General features: G+C 42.0%; 1 protein-coding gene across 3 annotated transcripts in view; it reads right to left on the bottom strand.

Annotated features, from left to right (window-relative positions):
* LOC126470374 (GTP-binding protein Di-Ras2) overlaps positions 1 to 24291 on the bottom strand; it is an 879000-nt gene that overhangs the window by 7013 nt on the left and 847696 nt on the right. The gene's annotated exons all lie outside the window — the stretch shown is intronic.

The following is a 24291-nucleotide window of genomic DNA, read 5'->3' as shown; positions in this document are numbered from 1 at the left end:
ATGTTACACATTCCAGGAATTGAGATTTATGTAAATAAATATTACGGCATCCCATGCAGAAAAAGTACTGGCGCTATGATAATGAATAAACTGAGATAGCATAAACACACTATTTCGCTGTTTAAGACACTAACTTCCGTGTGTTACAGTTGCCTATTATACAGGGTATTATTCTGCACGTAATGCTGAAGATAGTCTTATTGGCGGTGTTTGTATGAAAATGAAAGTTTAATGTTATGGTCTCCTACATGCTTGAAAACTTAATTAATGGAGCAATAGCTATACACAGTAATATTCTGTACAACGGCACTGTTTAGCCGTTAGTCAAGAAATTGATCTCCTAGGACACGTATTTAACATTTTCCCATTTTGAATTTAACTCTACTCGTGCTAATTGTTTGTTACCTGTCATTCAGATTGCAATCTGCCTGGCATTTTACTTGTGGTATGTGCCTTAATATCTACGCCTTCCCATCATGTAACTGACAAAGTTAAAAGACCGCAATAAACTTGCCACTGGGTAATTTTAAATGATGATAAAAAGGTTTAAGGCTCTTAATCATTTGTATGATCCCTATATTTTATGTTTTATCTTTACGGAAGCACAGAAAATAATGTGGGGAAGCAATTAAAGTTAATATTGAAGCAAAATGGAGACTTGCTTTCAGTCTTTCACTTCACTGTGAACGTGAAACAGAATGTCTATTTGAGCACCCGTATTCACAGCGCAGCACGCATACATACCTGGTTTGAGAAAAACTCTGACACCCTATTGCACGTCGACTGACCAAGTGAATCACGTGATCTTAGTTCCACAGAAAATATCTGGGGGTAATTGGAAGAGAGAATGAAATGTTGGAACCAACATCACCGCATATTGGCGGCTCTCTCGGATCTAATCATCACCCAATCAGTGAACTTGCAAACTTTCTCCCTCGTTAAAATGAGACTATTATCAGGACTGGAGGTGGTGTTTTAGGGTATTAGCGTGATGTCCAATAGGCTTATATTTATAGGAACTCTGCGTATATTCATCAACAGATGGGTTACTCTATTATTGTGAAAATGGGATGCGAATTGAAAGAAGTTTCAATAAGCTGCAAAAACTAAACATTACCACATGCTTCTCACAGGTAAATTTAGGACAATAAGCATGATGATTTTAATAAAAAAATATATTATTCATCTATGAGTTTGAGTGTATATTATATAAAATGACAGCTTGTTCCTGATAGACATTAATAAAATCTTGTAGCAAATGGAAGGCGGCATTTACGTACTGACTAGTTTAGATGAAAGAAAATATTTACGTACCAGCAGAGAAAATATTGTACGTAGGACATAAGAAACAAAACTTTCTAAGGAAAATTTGTTACTTTCCAGGTGATTAATGGCTGTACTAAACATCTGGAAGCAAGCGAGAAAATAAAATATAATAATTGTAAGAATGGATAGTAAATAAAACATATTCACGAACTGGAACAAGATTTCATTACAATGCGATGTCTAGAATGTTCCCGAATGTACCAAATTGCTTAAAGAGACGGGAAAGATCCTAATGAAAGAGGACTGACGCGAAATAAGACATTTACTAGAGACCTAAGGAGTTGCTTACAGGGGATGTTATTGCAAGTCACAAAGATTACACAACCACAAGGCAATAAAATTTAAACCTACGTTTGGTACCACAAATTCCATAGGTCTTTTATGAAAATGACTGGGTTAATAGTCACTTCGTTTTCGGATCTGATTTTCCTGCTGGAAGACAGGAGCGACAAAACAAGAACGAATACAAAGGAGGTTGTGAGTTTCACACTTTACGTAAAGATTCGACTCCAGCTTTCGATGGCCAAGACAAAGCCACTATCAAATCATGTACAAGTATTACATCAGAAACCAACAGCCGCATGCTTGTTAATATGTATCCTATGGGTCCAAGAGTGTATGGCTTACACAAATTACGCAAGAATGGCATTCCAGTATAGCCAGTAGTGTCATCCTTCTCTGCTCCTTGTTCCCTGCTGGCGATAGAACTAGATTACACCATCATACGAAATAAAATTTCAGTCTGAGTTTGGTACCACAAATTACATAAGATTCTTTGTGTATTAGATTCTTTGTGTATTAGACCCACCTACTTCTTACTTAGTATCATTCCATGTCACTAACTTATTTACAAATGTACCCACAGATGACTTTCAATTGGGTCAACGATTCCCTTGTCCTGAATATAGACACCTGCGGTTCCTTTTGCACATGACATCAGGCTCAAAGCGTGGGGAAATAAAATTAAGTTTTGAAGAAAAATGAATAACAGTAGTTCTTTCTTTATTAACTATTGACGTAACACACTAACCCAATTTTCAGCTTATTAGATCTTATTCTTGCAACAAAATAAATGGAAGCGATGAACTTGATTCTTCATCACCACTTCTTCAAATTTTGGCACAATACTGGAAATTGCGGTTCTCATGTCTTCCATCTATATTCATACGCGACCTGTGTTTCGTGTTGATGACTGAGGATGCTGAAAAACCTGCCTCACATAAGTAGGATGTTGCAAAAGGTTTCAAAATTCGTAAGACCTGTTACATACTTGCGGATACTTCTACTTCTCCAATCTCCGAAACTTAAGCAGTGATGGGGAAACGAACCTAGATTTCAATGTGCAGCTTCAAGGAATATCAATTAAATGCTCTTGTTCTTGAGTGGTAAGTGCTGATGGAAGCTCTGGACTTTGACCCAGTTCTGTTGATCAATTTCTTCTGGAACGTTCTTCAGGAAGTAATAACTGAGTTACGCTAAATGATCCAAAACCACCGACTCCAGTTCTCCTCTCAACTGAAAGTCATTGTCTTCTAAACCCAGGTGAAAAGAAAAACAAAAAAAAGTAATGTATATCATTATCGTCGACCGTTTCCTTCCAAAATATTAGTTTCTTTCTGAAGGTTGAAATTTGTGTGACGGTCGTAGAATGTAGATCTAACTACCTTGGAGGAAAAAATGTAATGTTCTTAGTTTTTCAAAGATGTCACAAAAATACTATAGCTTCGAAACACAATCTCTGTCTACGACGTTCTTTCGCTGAACAAGGGAAGAATGACGTTCATTCCTGAGTTCACAACCCTTTGCAAGACATTACCACACCAAAGCCAGAGAGAGGTATTGTAATAAATTAGAACTCAGCCCTCATATCAAGTCTGAAAAGTTGATCTTCATAAAATTTGTTGCCATTTATAAAACTCAATAACGAATTAGGTGCAAATCATTGTGGTCTCCTATATATTCATCCAACTGAATGGCGAAATCACCATTATCTTTGAGTTTTTCAACCAAATGATCATTAATGTTGTCAGCCATATCGAGTACTCGACGACTAATTACGTTGCTGACAAAGGTACGATTGCCATGGCCATCGCAGCTGACGCACTTATCATAGTAGGTGTGTAAATTTTAGTGGATAATTTTGCGTGAGGCAATCAACGTCAGGAGCACCACGTCGCGTGATCAGGTCAGGCATTCACTATTCACTACATGCGGGAGGCAGCTGCTTGGTACTGGAGTACCTCTGGCGTGCACGTGGCCTTTTTTTTTTCTTTTAAGTTCGAGAACGAGAAGCGCCCCCAACTCCCCTTCCCCACGGGATCTGAGATGAACTGCCTGCCAAAATCGAAGTTACATCAACCACACTGTTGCCAGAGAATGCTCGTACTCACAGATCTGATAGAGAAAAGGTTAATATGTTATTGGTAAACTGTTTGAGCATCCAAGGACAGCTTCCAGAATTAGTATCGCTTATTGAAGATCGTAATTCCCAGATAGTATTAGGAACATAAATTTAGTTGAAGTGAACAGCAACGAAATCGTAAGTTCGGACTGGAATATTTATCTGAAGGACAGGTTAGTCACCAATGGTGACGACGTATTTATCGTAGTAAAGAATTCGATAATATCTGTCGAGGTTATAACGTGCTCCGAATGTGAATTAATCTGGGTGACGTTAAGCATCAAAGGTGGATCAAAAATGGTAATCGGATGCTTTTATATGAGAGGCAGTCTACATCTATATCTACATTTATACTCCGCAAGGCACCCAACGGTGTGTGGCGGAGGGCACTTTACGTGCCACTGTCATTACCTCCCTGTCCTGTTCCACTCGCGTATGGTTCGCGAGAAGAACAACTGCCGGAAAAACTCCGTGAACGCTCGAATCTCTCTAATTTTACATTCGTGATCTCCTCGGGATTTATAAGTAGGGGGAAGCAATATATTCCAAACCTCATCCAGAAAAGCACCCTCTCGAAACCTGAACAGCAAGCTACGCCGCCATGCAGAGCGCCTCTCTTGCAGAGTCTGCCACTTGAGTTTGCTAAACATCTCCGTAACGCTATCACGCTTACCAAATAACCTTGCGACGAAACGCGCCGCTCTTCTTTGGATCTTCTCTATCTTCTCTGTCAACCCGACCTGGTACGGATCCCACACTGATGAGCAATACCAAAGTATAGGACGTACGAGTGTTTTGTAAGCCACCTCCTTTGTTGATGGACTACATTTTCTAAGGACTCTCCCAATAAATCTCAACCTGGCACCCGCCTTACCAACAATTAATTTTATATGATCATTCCACTTCAAATCGTTCTGTACGCATACTCCCAGGTATTTTACAGAGGTTACTGCCACCAGTGTTTGTTCCGCTATCATATAATCATACAATAAAGGATCCTTCTTTCTATGTATTCGCAGTACATTGCATTAATCTATGTTAAGGGTCAGTTGCCACTCCCTGCACCAGGTGCCTATCCGCTGCAGATCTTCCTGCATTTCGCTGCAATTTTCTAATGCTGCAACTTCTCTGTATACTACAGCAACATCCGCGAAAAGCCGCATGGAACTTCCGACACTATCTATTAGGTCATTTATATATATTGTGAAAATCAATGGCCCCATAACACTCCCCTGTGGCACGCCAGAGGTTACTTTAACGTCTGTAGACGTCTCTCCATTGAGAACAACATGCTGTGTTCTGTTTGCTAAAAACTCTTCAATCCAGCCACACAGGTGTTCTGATATTCCGTAGGCTCTTACTTTGTTTTCAGGTGACAGTGCGGAACTATGTCGAACGCCTTCCGGAAGTCAAGGAAAATGGCATCTACCTGGGAGCCTGTATCTAATATTTTCTGGGCCTCATGAACAAATAAAGCGAGTTGGGTCTCACACGATCGCTGTTTCCGGAATCCGTGTTGATTCCTACATAGTAGATTCTGGGTTTTCAGAAATGACATGATACGCGAGCAAAAAAAAAAAAAAAAAAAAAAAAAAAAAAAAAAAAAAAAAAAAAAAAGTTCTAAAATTCTACAACAGATCGATGTCAGATATATAGGCCTATAGTTTTGCGCATCTGCTCGACGACCCTTTTTGAAAACTAGGACTACCTGTGCTCTTTTACAATCATTAGGAACCTTCCGTTCCTCTAGAGACTTGTGGTACACGCCTGTTAGAAGGGGGTCAAGTTAATTCGCGTACTCTGTGTAGAATCGAATTGGTATCCCGTCAGGTCCAGTGGACTTTCCTCTGTTGATTGATTTCAGTTGCTTTTCTATTCCTTGGACACTTATTTCGATGTCAGCCATTTTTTCGTTCGTGCGAGGATTTAGAGAAGGAACTGCAGTGCGGTCTTCATCTGTGAAACAGCTTTGGAAAAAGGTGTTTAGTATTTCAGCTTTACGCGTGCCATTCTCTGTTTCAATGCCATCATCATCATCCTACAGTGTCTGGATATGCTGTTTCGATCCACTTACTGATTTAACGTAAGACCAGAACTTCCTAGGATTTTCTGTCAAGTAGATACATATAATTTTACTTTCGAATTCACTGAAGGCTTCACGCATAGTCCTCCTTACGCTAACTTTGACATCGTTTAGCTTCTGTTTGTCTGAGAGGTTTTGGCTGCGTTTAAACTTGCAGTGAAGCTCTCTTTGCTTTCGCAGTAGTTTCCTAACTTTCTTGTAGAACCACCGTGGGTTTTTTCCGTCCCTCACAGTTTTAATCAGCACCTACCTGTCTAAAACGCATTTTACGATCGCCTTGAACTTTTTCCATAAACACTCAGCATTGTCAGTGTCAGAACAGAAAATTTCATTTTGCTCTGTTAGGTAGCTTGAAATCTGCCTTCTATTACTCTTGCTAAACAGATAAACCTTCCTCCCTTTTTTTATATTCCTGTTTATTCCATATTCAGGGATGCTGCCAAGGCCTTATGATCAATGATTCCCGGTTCTGTGCATACAGAGTGGAAACGTATGGGTCTGTTTGTTATCAGTAGGTCCAAGATGTTATCTCCACGAGTCGGTTCTCTGTTTAATTGATCGAGGTAATTTTCGGATAGTGCACTCAGTACAATGTCACTCGATGCTCTGTCCCTACCACCCGTCCTGAACATCTGAGTGTCCCAGTCTATATCTGGTAAATTAAAATCTCCACCTAAGACTATAATATGCTGAGGAAATTTATGTGAAATGTATTCCAGGTTTTCTCTCAGTTGTTCTGCCACTAATGCTGCTGAGTCGGGAGGTCGGCAAAAGGAGCCAATTATTAACCTAGTTCGGTTGTTGAGGATAACCTCTACCCGTAATAATTCACAGGAACTATCTACTTCTTTTTCACTACAGGATAAACTACTACTAACAGCGACGAATACGCCACCACCGGTTACATGGAATCTATCCTTTCTAAACACCGTCTGTGCCTTTGTAAAAATTTCGGTAGAATTTATCTCTGGCTTCAGCCAGCTTTCCGTACCTATGACGATTTCAGCTTCGGTACTTTCTATTAGCGTTTTTGTAGCCGCCTGCTGGGTGTAGTGGACTCCTGACCTATCCAGCGGAAACCGAAACTCCACCACCCTACGGCGCAAGTCGAGGAATCTGCAGCCCACACGGTCGCAGAACCGTCTCAGCTTCTGATTCAGACCCTCCACTCGGCTCTGTACCAAAGGTCCGCAGTCAGTCCTGTCGACGATGCTGCAGATGGTGAGCTCTGCTTTCATCCTGCTAGCGAGACTTGCGGTCTTCACCAAATCAGATAACCGCTGGAAGCCAGAGAGGATTTTCCTCCGATCCATAGTGACACACATCATTGGTGCCGACATGAGCGACCACCTGCAGATGGGTGCACCCTGTACCTTTCATGGCATCCGGAAGGACCCTTTCCACATCTGGAATGACTCCCACCGGTATGCGCTCGGAGTGCACATTGGTTTTCTTCCCCTCCCTTGCAGCCATATCCCTAAGGGGCCCCATTACGCGCCTGACGTTGGAGCTCCCAACTAGTAGTAAGCCCACCCTCTGTGACCGCCCGGATCTTGCAAACTGAGGGGCAACCTATGGAACAGCACAAGCAGCCATGTCCGGTCGAAGAGCAGTATCAGCCAGAGACAGAGCCTGAAACCGGTTCGTCAGACAAACTGGAGAAGCCTTCCGTTCAGCCCTCCGGAATGTCTTTCGCCCCCTGCCACACTTCGAGACGACCTCCCACTGTACCACGGGTGAGGTTTCAGCCTCAATGTGGCAGTATCCCGGGCAGCCACAACCGAAGTCCGATCGGAGGATGTGTGGGACGAGCTGGCCGTCCCCGACAAACCCCCATCCGGACCCCTGCAGTGATGCCCATAGGCAACAGCCTCAAGCTGTGTGACTGAAGCCAACACTGCCTGAAGCTGGGAGCGAAGGGACGCCAACTCAGCCCGCATCCGAACACAGCAGTCGCAGTCCCAAATGAAAACCGAACACCCGCTATAACGGGGCAATTGAATGGTTCCTTTCAAAAGTAATTACTAAAAGTTTCAAAATATTTATCCCGCTGGTAGACGAGGCGATCAATTCCTGTTTCGTAGAACGCAGTCTGTCGCTAACGCACCCACTCTTGCACTTCCTTCTCCGACTGAAAGAGGCGTCCACGTGTGACTTTCTTCAGGTCGCCAAAGACGTGGAAGACGTGAAAATCACACGGTGAGAGATCTGGGCTGCACGGAGGATGCTGCAGTGCTTCCTAACCAAATTACTGAAGCGTAAGCCTTCGTCCCATTGGCAGTGTAAGGGGCGGGGATGGGGAGGCTGTGTTATCGTGCAATAGGAAATTAAAAGCTGTTCACACAAATTTCGGTAAGATAATTCCTTCTTAGACCTCATGGATCCTCTGCTCGTCGAGGTTCTCGTGCGTGGAACCACAATTAACGCGCAGCACTATGAAAACACTTTGCAGAAACTGCGACGTCCCATAAAGTCAAAACGCAAAGGAATGCTATCGGACGGAATCACCTTGTTGCACGATAACGCCACCCCCACACTGCCAATTGGACGAAAGCTTCGGTTTAGGAATTACGTTGGGAAACGCTACAAGGGGGGTAGTGGGGGGGGGGGGGGGGGTGAGCGAGGAGGGATAAGGGTCACGTCCGACGCTTGGAGGAGGCTCTGAAAACGTGGCTATCGCACGCACTGGATGCAAACGGCGGCAAATTGTGGTACACGTCACCCGAGAAAGTCTACTCACAAAATTTCAGAAACTGGCTTTAAATGACAAATCTAGGAATATATTCCAACATCCTAGATATCGCTCCGAGGGGGATAGTGAGAAAAAGTGATTTTCACATGTTTAGAGACCTGAAGGAAGATATGCGCGGACGAAGAACTGCAAGAGTGGGTATGGTTGTCGATACGTCTGCGGCCGACCGCGTTATACGAAACAGGAATTGATTGTCTCGTCTCTCAGTGGGATAAATGTCTTAAAGTATGTGGTGATTTCTTTTGAATGGAACCATTCCATGGTCCCGTGTGGCGTGTACTCGGTTTTCGTTTGGCTGCCCGTTATGGACCACCTGGTTCAGGAAAAGGAGTGGTAGAGCGCGTCATAGAGAACTTGGAGAATAACGTTAATAACATTCCTGATCATGCCGTTGTAATAGGAGGGACTTAAGCTCGCCAGGTACAGATTGGGAGAGTAATCCGATAAAATCTTATGGCAGAGACAGGGATTCATGTGCCATTATTCTGGATGTCTTATCCGAAAATTACATGGAGCTCATAATTAGAGAACCAACTGCTAAACGCTTAAGTCTGTGATAGTAACTATGACTAAAGGTATTACAAGGAATGTTAGGAAAGTTAGGTAAATATATTTACCTAGCAATAATGAATCTCCCGAGAAAGCCACTTGGTTACGTTAAACAACAACTACGAGTGGATGAATTCTTGTGCTATTGCGGAGGAACGTAGGCTGACTTCGTTTCCAAACGATGCTGCGTAAGGCAGAAATGCGTAATAGTTTGGAAGGTTTGTAGTATCAGGCTTCACATAATTGCTTTCTATTGTTACATGAAAGTTGTTTCGATAATTACTAACTAAACCATTTGTGGGAAAAGTACACAAAGTCACTAGTAACGCCAGTTCACACTCATGTAATATACGTAAGCAGAGCTGATGTCTTGCTATTTAATGATCTTTAAACTCTTATTTGCATTAAAATAACACGTATTTTGAGAGAATATTGACCGAAAACGTGTTCTATTTGGATGTAATTATTCACAGTAACAACCTAGCCTAACCATATTTCTAACAAAAAAAATAGTCTATTATGAACTCACTTTCCAACCGGATGCGTCCTCTGGTGATTATTTAGTAATACAGTCACTAAATCCAAAGCTAAAACCGCTAAATAGGTTTAAAATGACAAATTGTAGGTCTACATAAACCAAAGCTCACCGATCGACAGAATGGTTCAAATGGCTCTGAGCACTATGGGACTTAACATCTGTGGTCATCAGTCCCTTAGAACTTAGAACTACTTAAACCTAACTAACCTAAGGACATCACACACATCCATGCCCGAGGCAGGATTCGAACCTGCGACCGTAGCAGTCGCGCGGTTCCGGACTGAGCGCCTGAACCGCTAGACCACCGCGGCCGGGCGATCGACAGAGCCACACCGAAATCCAAAACCTCTCGGTACAATTGTCGTAAAATCGGTGGGAGAACCGTTCTGTAACAGGTCTCAGAAGCTTACTGAATAGGATATTTCGATAAAGAACCGAAAATGACGTCACTACCGAAACGAACCAACTACACCGATCGACATGAACGATACGGAATAGGGCCCCAGGTCTACGTCGTACGCGCAAACGACAATCACTTGCGTGCAGGTAGAATCTGCTTTCGTCGATGAAGACCACGGTGCGCCATTCCATCTTCCGAGTGATCCTCTGACAGCACCAGGCGAGCTGTGCACGTCAATGCTGTGGCGTAACACGGGCTGTAGGTGTACCTGCCAGCAGTCCCACTGCTAATAACCGGTTCGCAACGTTTCGTGTTGACGCGTCTGGGGTCACAATCCCTCTTATCTGTGCTGTGGTAGCTGTGCGATCTGCCACTGCTGCCCTCACAATACGACGATCCTGGCGTGCTGCGTAGACGTACAGAACCTCGTCTACGTGTCTGAGAATGTTCACGTGACCAATGATACCAACATCGTAGCACCGCTGTCACAGCACGTCCAACTTGAATGACAATTCTCCGAAAGGACCAATTCAGACTCGCTCAGTTGGCTGTAGGAAGCACGAGAGTGTCTCCTTGGCATGGTTGCCTGCTTACTTCACACGTTTGCCCCATACTGAGCTTTCTGGATGTGAGCATTTCCTATAAAAGGGTGAACACAGATGGCACTTTGGGAGCTATGCCACTACGCTATCTGTTGGCGAACGACGTTGAAACAATGATCCCTGCACCTACCGTCCCTCAAGTGGCAAATGGCGTCATCGGATCAAAATTGACGTCACCTTTCCAGGTGTACTAATTTTTTCCGGCAGTGTACGAAAAATAAAGTTGAATTTACTACTGCAATACAAATTTAAGAGAGGGCAAAAGGAAACTGGATTTTATCGTTTAAAATTAAGCTGGCATTCAGTGTCATATGTTTATTGATCTCAAATGTTTACAGTAATGCCTTCTTTCTGATTTCCTGAACTGTATGTAGGACGTTACACCCTACATCGCATTGAAGGATTTTTGTTACAAAATGTTCCGCAGAGGTAGACTCTGTCTTTCGTATTTTCTATGTTCTCTCGTGTTTCAAAAAATAATTCCTGCAGCTCTGTCTGATTGACCAACATGTTCTTTTCTACAGTACTTGGAGGTGATTTGGCACAAGTCACTCTGTACCAAATATATTTTCTTGTCTTTGGCGAAACGTCAATGCTATCTGAAATGTTCACTTATCGGATATTGTAACAGGTTTTGTAACTCTTGACTTGTTCCTGTTGGTCAGTATACAGAAGTAATGTAACTTTGTTTTTTCGTAGAATACTATCATTTAGGTCAAAGCTATAGTCATTACTGAAGGCGATAAGTGTGATAGTCTGAAACAGTGTTTGAACGACAGATAATGAAACTGATATGAAGCGATGCGCCATACAAAAGGAAGCTGCGTGTTTGTGTTGTAGGTGCTAGCAGAATGCAGGGATTACAATATCGATAGTCGACTTTTTCTGCAAATAACGAATAAGTGTTTTCAGTGTTTCCTTGTGTTAATGAGTATATTGAGATCCAAGAAATTTATAGGGGAACGTCTCAGATACATTGCTAACTAAATTTTGTTGTTTTTGCAGTTCAAATGTTGTAGCAATTTATTTAACTATCTGGTAGCACCTATCCTTAAACACAACAAATCCTCTACATACTTGACCCAATAATTAATTTTGCAACTCAGTAGGTCGTTCTGTAAGAAAACTTGTTAATAAACGTCCATAATAATTTTAGATAGCATAGGACTGAGAGGTGATCAGAAAATAAGTGTTCTCAAATTGAAAATATTTCTGTTTTACATATGATTGACTAGCAACGAGTACGTCACGTAATTCTACAGGATTTACTTCACGTAATTCTACAGGATTTAGTTTAGACTGACGCAAAATATCTTTTAATTTGCTAATGCTGGGATTTTCGCTCTGTACATCGCAGTTCCCAGGGGCGTCACAGCTGTATATTCATAAAAATAATTAATTTGGTTTATTTACTTTATGATTAAAGGAATAACATGTCCGCTAAAAGAGGCATCTAGCGGGCCAGCAACGAAGTGTTGTTACTGTGATAGTCGAACCGCAATACCAGACTCATATGTTTTTAATCAGTCATAGTAATTTCCAAGATCAGTTTTGCCGAAAGCAGGTTGGTTTTAATTTTTGGTTGTTTTTGCGACTGTTTTCTCTGTCAGCATGGACAAATATTTAAATTTAAGTATAAAACGTGATGCTTCAAATGTATCATTCAGTTCTAAAGAAACGAATAGACTAAAATGCGGGATGCATGACGAGATACTTGAATTCACCTTTGGAAATGAAGAAATATCATAGTGTGTCTTTTGTTTCAGAGTACTAGCTACTGTAAGTACGTTTCCTGATAAAATGAAATGACATTTGGAGTTAAATCACGGCAGTTTACTAAACAAACCACGAAAATACTTTTCCCATAAGTTAAAAAAACTTACATTCAACAAGTTAAGATTCTTTTGCCTCACGAAATGTCCTACTTTGTAGCATAAAGGCAACAAACTTCACACCATAGCGGAATATCTTATTTTACCACATGCTCTAGATTAGATTAGATTAGATTTACTTTCATTCCAATTGATCCGTAGTGAGGAGGTCCTCCAGGATGTGGAACATGTCAGAAAAACAACAATACATGACAAATATTTAAACTAAAACAAATAAGCTAATGTACCATTCCACAGGCCCAAGTGGAATGATCGTCATTTTTTAATGAACACTAAGAGTCATTTTACAAATACTATTGCACTGAATTTAAAATAAAAAAGTTTTATATTTATTTATAAGGTAAGAAACATGTAATACAACTACTGTAATACTTATTTACAATGAACACATTACTGCACTGAAATGGTGCAGAAGTTAGATTATACTTACACACACACACACACACACACACACACACACACACACACACACAAATTTTCAGTGAACACATTACTGCACTGAAATTGTGCAGAAGTTATGTTGTACTTATATACAAATCAGTTGGTTTTCCTCAGAAATTCATCAATGGAGTAGAAGGAGTTGGCCACCAATAAATCCTTTAGGCTTCTCTTAAACTGAATTTCATTGGTTGTTAAGCTTTTTATGGCTGCTGGCAAGTTATTGAAAATGTGTGTTCCTGAATAATGCACACCTTTTTGTACAAGACTAAGTGACTTTAAATCCTTGTGAAGATTATTCTTATTTCTAGTATTGATTCCATGAATTGAGCTGTTGGTTTGAAAAAGTGATATATTTTTAATGACAAATTTCATTAAGGAATAAATATATTGGGAAGCTGTAGTTAGTATCCCTAGTTCCCTAAACAGGCTTCTGCAGGATGTTCTTGAGTTCACACCACATATAATTCTTACTGCACGTTTTTGTGCCCGGAAAACTTTAGCTTGGCCTGATGAATTACCCCAGAAAATAATCCCATATGACATTATGGAATGAAAGTAAGCATAGTATGCCAGCTTTTTCATTTTTATATCCCCTATGTCTGACAAAATTCGCATTGCAAACAGAGATTTGTTAAGACGCTTCAGCAGTTCTGTGGTGTGCTCCTCCCAGTTGAATTTATTATCAAGCTGTAATCCCAAGAATTTAACACCGTCCACTTCTTCTATCTTCTTGTCATCATATGTTAGACATATACTCTTGGGACACCCCTTACAAGTTCTGAACTGCATGTAGTGTGTTTTTTCAAAGTTTAGTGACAAAGAATTGGCTAGGAACCAGTGATTAATGTCTACAAATATTTTATTGGCTGATCTTTCTAAGACTACACTTGATTTGCTATTTATTGCAATGTTTGTATCATCAGCAAACAAAACAAACTTGGCATCTGGTAATGTTACTGATGAAAGGTCATTGATATACACAAGAAAAAGTAAGGGCCCCAAAATGGAACCTTGTGGGACCCCACATGTAATTAGTTCCCAGTTGGATGATGCCTGATAGCTTGATACATGTCTCTTTCCTAATAACACCCTTTGTTTCCTGCCAGAGATATAAGATTTGAACCATTTTGCAGCATTTCCTGTTACACTATAATATTCTAGTTTACTTAAAAGGATATTGTGATTTACACAGTCAAATGCCTTTGACAGATCACAAAATATACCAGTTGCCTGCAATTTTTTGTCTAATGAATTAAGTACATTTTCACTGTAAGTGTAGATAGCCTTCTCAATATCAGAACCTTTTAGAAATCCAAACTGTGACTTTGACAGTATGTTATTTGAGATAAGATGGTTATAAAGACGACTGTACATTACTTTTTCGAAAATTTTTGAGAATGCTGGCAACAGTGAAATTGGACGGAAATTTGATGCTATTTCTTTATCTCCCTTCTTAAACAGTGGCTTAACTTCAGCATATTTCAGCCATTCGGGAAATATTCCACTGATAAACGACTGGTTACACAGATAGCTTAATATGTTACTTAGCTCAGAATCACATTCTTTAATTAACTTTGTTGATATTTCATCATACCCACTAGATGTTTTTGATTTTAAAGATTTTATGATGGACATTATTTCTGTTGGGGTAGTGAGGGTCAAATTCATATTATGGAAGTTACTTGAAATGTCTGGTCTAAGGTAATCCATAGCAGCATCTACCGAACCTGACAACCCCATCTTTTCAGTAACAGTTATAAAATGTTTGTTAAAAAGTTCTGCAACACTATACACATCTGTCACCAATGCATCATTTACTCTTAATGCTATTTGTTCCTCTTCATGTCTGGTTCTACCGGTCTCCTCCTTCACTATATCCCATATTGTCTTTATTTTGTTATCTGATATGACTATCTTTTCCTTGTAATATATTTGCTTTGACATCCGTATTACAGTCTTTAATATTTTGCAGTATTTCTTATAATGTGCTATAGCATCAACATTGGAAATGTTTCGGATTGACAGATACAGTTTTCTTTTTGTTTTACAAGATACCCCTATTCCTCGAGTAATCCATGGCTTCTTTGTAGACTTTGCTCTAACCTTGGTAAGTTTTGGGGGAAAGCAGTGTTCAAATAAGGTAAGCACTTTATTAGCAAAAATGTTATATTTTTCATTCATGCCATGAGCATTGTAAACATCAGTCCAGTGAATGTCTCTGAGGAGTGTCCTAAAATAATCAATTTTTGGCTTACTGATTACCCTCTTGAGCTCAGATTTAACAGATTTTATATCCTGTTCAGTATTAACATTTAACAGAAGGAACTGCATGTCATGGTCTGAGAGGCCATTGACTATTGGTTTTGTAATATAATTTTGTTCATTTGACTTTTCTATAAAGATATTATCAATGGCTGTTTGTGAGCAAGTGGTTATCCTAGTGGGGAACTTTACTGTGGGAATTAAGTTGAATGATAGTGTTACTAACTCAAATAGGTTCTTATTGGGAGAGTCTTTAAGGAAATCTACATTGAAATCACCAGCAACCACTATTTCTTTGTTTTTGGATATGGTATTAACATCTACATTCACATCTACAACATACTCCGTAAGCCACCTAACGGTGTGTGGTGGAGGGTATTTCTGGTACCACTAACTGATCAACACTTCCCTGTTCCACTCGCGAATGGCGTGCGGGCAGAATGGCTGTTGGTAAGCCTCTGTATTAGCTCTAATTTCTCGTATTTTCTCGTCGTGGTCATTCCGCGAGATGTATATGGGAGAAAGAAACATGTTGTCCGACTCTTCCCGGAAAGTGTTATCTCTCCTTTAACGTCTGCCACTCGAATTTGTTGAGCATCTCTGTAATGCTCTCACGCCGACTAGATGGTCCCGTAATGAAACGCGACGCTCTTCGTTGGATTTTCTCTATCTCTTCTATCAGTGTTACCTGTTAAGGGTCCCAGATTGACGAAGAAATGCTCAAGAATCGGTCGAACAAGTGCCTTGTAAACCACTTCCTTCGTGGATGTGTTACATTTCCCTAAGATTCTGCCTATGAGTCAGTCTGGCATCTACTTCTCCTACTATTTATTTTCTGTGGTTATTTCATTTCAGGTAGCTCCTAAATATTTTACAGTAGATACTTTTTTCAGCAATTTGTCATAAATAATGTAGTTATACAGTAATGGGTTTCTTTTCCTATGTATGCGCTGTGTGGTATATTTATTTAGATTCAGTGTCAACTGCCAAGGCCTGCACCATTCATTAATCCTCTGTAGCTCATTCTGCTAATAGATAGTGACTTCTGGCGTAGCTACTTTGCTATACACAGCCGCTTCCGGTGTGAACAGTCCCATAGAGCTTCGGAAGCTTCTTACTTTGTCATTTATGTACATTGTAAACAGTAATGGTCCTCTCCCACTTCCATGACGTACTCCCGAAATTACCATTACATCTCCTTACTTTGTTTCTTTAAGAGCGACGTTTTGAGCTCTATCAGCACGGAAGTTCAAATGTTTAAATGTGTGTGAAATCTTATGGGACTTAACTGCTAAGGTCATCAGCCCCTAATCTTACGCACTACTTAACCTAAATTAGCCTAAGGACAAACACACACACACACACACCTAGCCCGAGGGAAGACTCGAACCTCCGCCGGGACCAGCCGCACAGTCCATGATTGCAGCGCCTTGGACCGCCTGGCTAATCCCACGCAGCTGTACGGAAGTCTTGACTACTTTCACAAATCTGGTTCGATACTCGGTAAGTCCGTATTTTTTCACTAAACGGTAGTGCGGGGCCGTGTCAAATGCCTTCCTGAAGTCGAGGAACACGAAATGAACCTGAGCGCCGTTGTCTACGGCACTGTGAAGCAAATGGAGGCACAGTGCGAGGTGAGTTTTCCAGATCTATGGATTCCATGTTGATTTTTATAGTGGAGATTTTCGTTCTCCAAAAACTTCATAATTCTTGAGCATAAAACATGTTCCATAATTCTGCAACAGACAGACGATACAGGGAGCTGCACATAATTATAGTACTATAATTATGTGCATCTCCCCTACGACCCTTCTCGAAAACGAGAGCTACCTGAGCTTTTTTCCAGTCGCTAGGTACCCTTCATTGCCCCCGCGATCTATGTTAAACTGCTCATAGGAATGGAGCAAATTCTTTTGAATAATCTTTGTAGAGTCTTACAGGTATCTCGTCTGGTCCTGATCCCTTTCCACTAGTAAGCAATTGTAGTTGCCTTTTTATTCCAATACCGGTTATCTGAGTGTCTGACATTTCGACGTTGGTACTATGAATGAAATCAGTAACCTTATTACGATCTTCGGCGGTGAAACAATTTCGCAATACCGAATTCAGTATTTCGGCCTTCTCTCTTTTATCCTCTGATTCTGTGCATTATGATCACAGAGTTAATGAATAGAGGATTTCTAACCGCTTACTGATTATACGTAGAACCAAAACCTCAGGGTTTTTAGTCAGATCGATTGACAAAATTTTACTTTCAGAGTACCGAACGCTTCTCTCACTGCTCTCCTTGCGCTCATTTTCGCTTCGATCAGCCTTTGGTTGTCAACCACGTTTTGACCTCTCTTGAATCTGTCAATAAGCTCTCTTAGTTTGTTTACGAAACAGTTTTTTAACACGGCTATTAAATCACGGTGGGTCCTTAAGACCTTGCTTCGAACACACTTGTCTGAAGCATATTGAATGATGCTATTGAATTTTTTTCATTTGTGCTACATATGTTCGTCCTCAGCAGTGAATATTTGACATTGGCTACTCAGACTCTCTGCAGTTTGTGCCCTTCTAAATCTACATCTGCATCAACATTTATACTCCACAAATCACTGTGAGGTGCATAGCCGAGGGTACGTTCCACTGCACCAGTTACCTGGGCTTTTTCCCGTTCCATTCGCGTACGGTGCTCGGGAAGAATGATTTTTTAAATGCCTCTGAGCGAGCTGTAAGCAGTATAATCTTTTCCTCACTATCCCCCTGAGAGCGATATCTAGGGGGTTGGAGTATATTCCTAGATTTATCATTTAAAGTCAGTTTTTGAAATTTTGTGAGTAGACTTTCTCGGGAGATTCATTATTGCTAGGTAAAGATATTTACCTAACTTTCCTAACATTCCTTGTAATACCTTTAGTCATGGTTACTATCACAGACTTAAGCGTTTAGCAGTTGGTTCTCTAATTATGAGCTCCATGTAATTTTCGGATAAGACATCCAGAATAATGGCACATGAATCCCTGTCTCTGCCATAAGATTTTATCGGATTACTCTCCCAATCTGTACCTGGCAAGCTGAAGTCCCCCCTATTACAACGGCATGATCAGGAAAGTTATTAACGTTATTCTCCAAGTTCTCTATGACGCGCTCTACCACTCCTTTTCCTGAACCAGGTGGTCCATAACGGGCAGCCAAACGAAAACCGAGTACACGCCACAACGGGACCATGGAATGGTTCCATTCAAAAGAAATCACCACATACTTTAAGACATTTATCCCACTGAGAGACGAGACAATCAATTCCTGTTTCGTATAACGCGGTCGGCCGCAGACGTATCGACAATCATACCCACTCTTGCAGTTCTTCGTCCGCGCATATCTTCCTTCAGGTCTCTAAACATGTGAAAATCACTTTTTCTCACTATCCCCCTCGGAGCGATATCTAGGATGTTGGAATATATTCCTAGATTTGTCATTTAAAGCCAGTTTCTGAAATTTTGTGAGTAGACTTTCTCGGGTGACGTGTACCACAATTTGCCGCCGTTTGCATCCAGTGCGTGCGATAGCCCCGTATTCAGAGCCTCCTCCAAGCGTCGGACGTGACCCTTACCCCTCCTCCCTCACCCCCCCCCCCCCACTACCCCCCTTGTAGCGTTTCCCAACGTAATTCCTAAACCGAAGCTTTCGTCCAATTGGCAGTGTGGGGGTGGCGTTATCGTGCAACAAGGTGATTCCGTCCGACAGCATTCCTTTGCGTTTTGACTTTATGGGACGTCGCAGTTTCTGCAAAGTGTTTTCATAGTGCTGCGCGTTGATTATGGTTCCACGCACGAGAACCTCGACGAGCAGAGGACCCATGAGGTCTAAGAAGGAATTATCTTACCGAAATATGTGTGAACAGCTTTTAATTTCCTATTGCACGATAACACAGCCTCCCCATCCGCGCCCCTTACACTGCCAATGGGACGAAGGCTTACGCTTCAGTAATTTGGTTAGGAAGCACTGCAGCATCCTCCGTGCAGCCCAGATCTCTCACCGTGTGATTTTCACGTCTTCCACGTCTTTGGCGACCTGAAGAAAGTCACACGTGGACGCCTCTTTCAGTCGGAGAAGGAAGTGCAAGAGTGGGTGCGTTAGCGACAGACTGCGTTCTACGAAACAGGAATTGATCGCCTCGTCTACCAGCGGGATAAATATTTTGAAACTTTTAGTAATTACTTTTGAAAGGAACCATTCAATTGCCCCGTTATAGCGGGTGTTCGGTTTTCATTTGGGACTGCGACTGCTGTGTTCGGATGCGGGCTGAGTTGGCGTCCCTTCGCTCCCAGCTTCAGGCAGTGTTGGCTTCAGTCACACAGCTTGAGGCTGTTGCCTATGGGCATCATTGCAGGGGTCCGGATGGGGGTTTGTCGGGGACGGCCAGCTCGTCCCACACATCCTCCGATCGGACTTCGGTTGTGGCTGCCCGGGATACTGCCACATTGAGGCTGAAACCTCACCCGTGGTACAGTGGGAGGTCGTCTCGAGGTTTGGCAGGGGGCGAAAAACATTCCGGAGGGCTGAACGGAAGGCTTCTCCAGTTTGTCTGACGAACCGGTTTCAGGCTCTACCTCCGGCTGATACTGCTCTTCGACCGGACATGGCTGCTTGTGCTGTTCCATAGGTTGCCCCTCAGTCTGCAAGATCCGGGCGGTCGCAGAGGGTGGGCTTACTACTAGTTGGGAGCTCCAACGTCAGGCGCGTAATGGGGCCCCTTAGGGATATGGCTGCAAGGGAGGGGAAGAAAACCAATGTGCACTCCGAGCGCATACCGGTGGGAGTCATTCCAGATGTGGAAAGGGTCCTTCCGGATGCCATGAAAGGTACAGGGTGCACCCATCTGCAGGTGGTCGCTCATGTCGGCACCAATGATGTGTGTCACTATGGATCGGAGGAAAATCCTCTCTGGCTTCCAGCGGTTATCTGATTTGGTGAAGACCGCAAGTCTCGCTAGCAGGATGAAAGCAGAGCTCACCATCTGCAGCATCGTCGACAGGACTGACTGCGGACCTTTGGTACAGAGCCGAGTGGAGGGTCTGAATCAGAAGCTGAGACGGTTCTGCGACCATGTGGGCTGCAGATTCCTCGACTTGCGCCGTAGGCTGGTGGAGTTTCGGTTTCCGCTGGATAGGTCAGGAGTCCACTACACCCAGCAGGCGGCTACACGGGTAGCAGGGGTTGTGTGGCGTGGACTGGCCAGTTTTTTAGGTTAGATGGCCTCGGGCAAGTACAGAAAGGGCAACAGCCTCAAAGGGAGCGGGGCAAAGTCAGGACACGCGGGGACCAAGCAGCAATCGGTATTGTAATTGTAAACTGTCGAAGCTGCGTTGGTAAAGTACCGGAACTTCAAGCGCTGATAGAAAGTACCGAAGCTGAAATCGTCATAGGTACGGAAAGCTGGCTGAAGCCAGAGATAAATTCTACCGAAATTTTTACAAAGGCACAGACGGTGTTTAGAAAGGAACACAACTTAACTTACTTAAATTACTGGGAATGTAACTAGCAGCAGTCATCTTCATAATCGTGCTTGTCACAAGTCTTTGTCTGCGATTGAATCCTCAACAACAGTAGACAGAGATGAAAGATCTCCGCCGTAATATTTTTACTGAGCACCATATACGAAACATTCTCATTCATGAGATGCATGTTATAAACTTCTACGGACTGCAGGAGCTCACGAAAACGTGTTTTTTCAATTTTATTTTTAAGACGGAAATCGTTGATATATCATATAGGGAAATGGGCTACTTAATAATTTGGATCTCTAAGAATGAGTTATAACCACATTGTTTATCTTCTTATTCTTTTAGCACAGACTATAAATACTGGCCAAAACTGTTCAATAATAAGCGCCCCTCCATACCCATGGTTGCTGTTTCTGTTTCAAATAAAATACCCATAAACGACAATCACAACAGCAATCTTAAAGACTCTTTCAGTGTCACTGAACTGTGAACCTACTAACCTCATTTTCGTCCGACATTCCCGCTGATATTTTAGCAACACTTCGTACTGCGAAAACTCAAGTTCGGTACTGCGAAGAATAGCGCGGCCGTGTCGTCTGCTAGCCGCTTTGTGTTTGTGGCGCTGTGCGTGTTGCAGTGCGCATGCGCGGATGTGCGGCCGCTTGCTTTCGATTGGCTTGCGCAACGCGAACTGACAACAGCGCTTCGGTTCTCTAGACCCGAATGGTATCGCTACCGAAATGCATACTGAACAATGATGGGACTCTAATTGGAGTACTAGACCGTTCGGTGCTCTTGAGTACCGAAACGATCGGCACAATGGCGGAAAGATACAGAATAGGGCCCCTAGCGAGCGCTGTCTCGTAGAGTGCATTTGTCCAAGGCACAAAAGGCCCAGGCCTTATGGTCTGGGGTGCGATAAATTACAACTCTCGTTCACCTTTGGTGTTTCTGGAGGGCACGCTAACCTGCGATCGGTAAGTGCAGAGTGCTGTTAGCCTCCTTTCTTGACGTTCTTACAACAGGAAGATAATGTGTTGTTCCAACAGGATAATACTCGCCAACACACTGCCTGCAAAACTAACGTTCTCTGCAAGACATGCTGCAACTTCTCTGGTCAGCATGGTCTCTGGACTTGCCTCCAATCGAGCACGTATGGGATGTGATGGGACAAGAAGTGACTCGTGTGACTTGTCAACCATCAAATCTTACAGAATTACGTGAACAGGTCGAGTAGACGTGGCATAACGCATCCCACGACAGTATTCGCCATCTGTCCGGTCGACTGGATACGAGAGTTAGCGCCTGCATTGCCTCCTGTGGGGGCTACTTCACGTACTAATATGGGTGTTTTAGCAGGGGTCAGTACCTGGTACCTTAGAACCACTTGTGCTATTTGTCTGTAAACCTAATTATTTCACTTACTCCATACAAAGTATTGCAACAATAAATCTTGAGTGAATTTTAAACCTATAAAAGGGTGTCGTAATTTTTTCCAGCTGTGTATTTTGTTAAATGAACGATTTTTCACACTCATCAAATCTTCATTTTTCATTAATGTAACGACCTTTGCGTAACGTAAAAAGGTAATCATTTTTTCGTAAACACTCTGTTTTTCATTAGTTTATGCACCATCGCTATCAATAATACATGTGAGTGGCACGTTATTTTATCTGCAGTTGCGACTCAGTTAACACGTGACGATGGCCTAAGAAGCCGAAAGCCAGTTCATTATAAAATAAATGATATTTTGCAGAACATCAAGAAAATGTTTCCTTTTTATATTATTCGATGAACTAATCTGCAGGGATCTGATGTTTGTTAAGCTGGCATGTTTAAGAAAGAAAGACGCTTCGAGCTGCGGAATGATTCCTTTTCATTATTTTTAGCCACTGATAAATGGAGTCAGTCTGTGTTATTTAAGATTAATTAGGCATCGAAGCTGTTTGAAATGGACTGCAGTATGCACCGTATATCTCTTCACGGTGGTTTAGTAATGAATGATCGCCAAATGGTGAGATACTAAAATTGTGGGCGACTGAAACATGCTACATGGTGTGAAGAAGTTTGCTATGTCGACGACGAAGAGAACTTTAAGCTCACTTCTTAGGTGTGCAACGCTGCTTTTCCTTGGTGAATAGAACTGTGTTACTCGATATTTCTGTGGGTAGAGTGCCATAAGGCTGCTGGCGAACTCACAATATATCAAAAGAAGTAACGCATTGAACTCGGTGTCTCCAAGGTGATGTGGAAACTTCAAAAATTCTGTCAACGTTCCTACGTTCAAAATTACTATTTCCAGCTGAGTGACGACGGTTCAATCCCGCGTCCGACCATCCTGATTTAGGTTTTCCGTGCTTTCCCTAAATGACTCCAGGCAAATGCCGGGATGGTTCCTTTGAAAGGGCACGGCCGGCTTCCTTCCCCGTCCTTCCCTAATCCAATGAGACCGATGACCTCGCTGTCTGGTTTCCTCCCCTAAACAATCCAATCCAAATCCAGCTGAGTGGATGCAATTTCAATGAGACCACAACTGTATTCATATTTCCTATTCAGTTTAGTGATCGTAATAAATCTAATAATAAACCGAGTACGAGAATTTAATTATGTTGGGAAGGTGTACAGAAGGCCGTTGCTAACAATATATTCCTATACCAAAATTAGCTGCCTGCAATTTAGAGAAACAGGTCTATGGAGTGGAAGGAAGTAACGAGAGAATTCTTTAGCCATCCCGGTTAGCAATGTTTCGACTGCTTCAAAAATCGGTGGAAATCTTGCCACGACTGAACAAACATCTATCTATTGCGTTACAACTAGCGGAGATTTCAACTAATCGGCCGAAAAAATATGCTCCCGGTTGACCGCAGGCATTAACAAATCTGCTCAATGAAAGTAGCAAACTATTATCTCTGCAGCACGTACGATGTTTACATGGGCGCAACGTTATATCACATATGTTATCAACAGCCTCAGTCTGTTTGAGACTGTCCATCACAAAGCTGAAGCATCGAGACCGATTTTCGATGTGTAAACGTCATCCAAGAAGCAAATGAAACTGCAATATATTTACTGTTTTTAAATGGCAATTGCAGTTTCCCCGCGAAACATGGCGCATTGCACCTAGAGTAAACAGTAAAACATCAACTAGATCTGTGATGAATCACAGAATCATCTAGAGGACATGGAGTTTTCCATACCAGGCAAGAAAACCTCCGTGATACAATAGAAAAGTTCGAAAGGTGATAAAGAAGCAATGAAATTCGTTCTGCGTTAAGAAGTACACAATTTTTCTGCACCAAATTGCTTTTTATTTTGGCAAACGTAGTGGAAATAACATTTACCGCAGTTTATTACGGAGTCTACCAGAAATTTACGTAAAGGCAATAAGTGAGCAGAGCAATATTTATACCTCTACCAAGACGTTGTACAATTTTTGCTATATATTACGGTGAGGTTAATGCAAAATTGGTAACACTTATTCATTCTTGGAAATTTGATACGTATTACCTCTGATTATTCTATATTAGAAGATATGAAAGAAAACGTTCTCGTCTCT

This window comes from Schistocerca serialis, chromosome 3, assembly GCF_023864345.2.
Source record: "Schistocerca serialis cubense isolate TAMUIC-IGC-003099 chromosome 3, iqSchSeri2.2, whole genome shotgun sequence".
Lineage (NCBI taxonomy): Eukaryota > Metazoa > Arthropoda > Insecta > Orthoptera > Acrididae > Schistocerca > Schistocerca serialis.
The sequence above is the reverse complement of the archived record's forward strand: the minus strand, read 5'-3'. Positions and strand labels throughout refer to the sequence as shown.